We start from the raw sequence: 1,823 nt of genomic DNA, 5'->3' as shown, positions 1-1,823 counted from the left end.
TTTTTAAATTACTAGAAAGTAGATAATTTATTGAGAGCACTGGAAACAGACAGGAACTTGCATTTCTCTGGTTTTCAGACTAACACATACACACTTTACTTCCTTTCCTTTTTTCCAAAGGTACATATCACTATGTATACATGTAAAATAGTCCCTATCAAACCACAACACTTCCCACAGAGAAAAAATGAGAGAGAAAAAAATACGATATCAATCAATGAACTTTCAGAAGTTCAAGTATTACAGAGGTGAGAGTAATGTAAGAACCTATAGAGAACTGAACATACTGTGTATCAACATTATTGAACCCTCTAGAAATATTTACTCCATACCCTTGGAAATGGTGGTTGCACAAAGAAGTGTAATTAACTCCAAACTTTTAAAATCCGCAACTTCTAAAGACATTTTTCACTAACATTCCTTTGAAGTCATAAAAAGACCCTAGTTAAATTTATAATGTTGATATGATATGAATACATTTTATGAGTTAACGTTAGACATCAATGTAACTTCTCAGCTACACTGCAGATGCAAAACCATTTTAACGTTAGCAGCCAGTTTCATGGGCTAATCACAACAATACATGAAATTGTCATAGTAGTACTGTATACATCTTAAAGAGTCATTCCTTGCTGCTAGAAAGTGTGTGAACAACATGTTTTATCTATTACCCAGTTTGTCCCTGACCACCGGCACAAGTTAGAGCTGTCATCTACACTGTGCCTACTGAGAGACATTCAGTTTCTCCTCCTCCTTTTCCAAATGTACATACATCATACATATATGTAAGACAATCAAACTAAGTATAGGATTAAAGGCATGATGGGATCTGATCCATGATCGCAACTCTTATGCCTCCTGCCATGCCACACATGCAGGAGTCCAGGATCATGATTTTGGTTTCCTCCTGCACCATTAAGTAGCAAGCCAGGTGTCCAGTCAATGCTCCTAGCCTCAAGAGTATACTGAAGCCTTGAAGGGCTCCAGTGTGCTTCCATGGTAGGAAGTGGCCATTAGCTGATCAGTTCTCCCAGCCTCAGGAGCACACTGGAGAGAAGGGCTCTGATGCACTTTCACAGCTGGGAGTGCCAATCAGCAGATCAGTGCTGACCACATAGTCAAAGAGCGATGGGAACTAGACACAAAGGCTGCTTGCAGATGTTAACCCCTCCCCCCTCCCAAAAAAAAAACAACTGGCGCTTTACTTTAAACTCTGTGCACTTCTGCACCAAGCCCACCATGTGCCCAGAAGAGGCAGCGCCTTAGTTGGAACCAACTCACCTGATGTCTGTAAAAATTGGGTGCTTTAGGGGAACTTTTTTCATACTTTTATATAATAGCTGATTGACTCAGCTATTAAATAAAAACACGAAAAAGCCCCACTGAATTGCCTGATCTATACAGACGCTGCAGAGCTGGGTCAAAGTAACACACTGCTTCTTCAAGTAAAATGCTGTTTGGGGATTATTTTTTAACAAGCAAGCAGCCAAAGTTATTATATATATATATCATGTAGTAGTTTTGTAACTTAGTCCTAGTTTTATCACACCATTTATGGTTTGAATGTATGGCTGCATATTTACTTAAAACTACTTAACTAGTTAATCATGTCTTAAGTATAACAAGAATGTAGGACCTCCATCTAACCCAGGAGGTGCACAGCCCCACCAGGGGAGATGCCTTGTTGGACCTGGTGCTAGCCACCGGCGATAACCTGGTGAGGGAGCTGCGGGTGCTCGACCACCTGGGCGACAGTGATCATTGCCTGCTGGAATTCACCATCCAGCGCAAGGTGACAAAGGCCTGCAGCAAGGCAGCAGCCC

This window comes from Gavialis gangeticus, unplaced genomic scaffold (assembly GCF_001723915.1).
Source record: "Gavialis gangeticus isolate Ggan-Ray unplaced genomic scaffold, GavGan_comp1, whole genome shotgun sequence".
Taxonomy (NCBI): domain Eukaryota; kingdom Metazoa; phylum Chordata; order Crocodylia; family Gavialidae; genus Gavialis; species Gavialis gangeticus.
The sequence above is the reverse complement of the archived record's forward strand: the minus strand, read 5'-3'. Positions refer to the sequence as shown.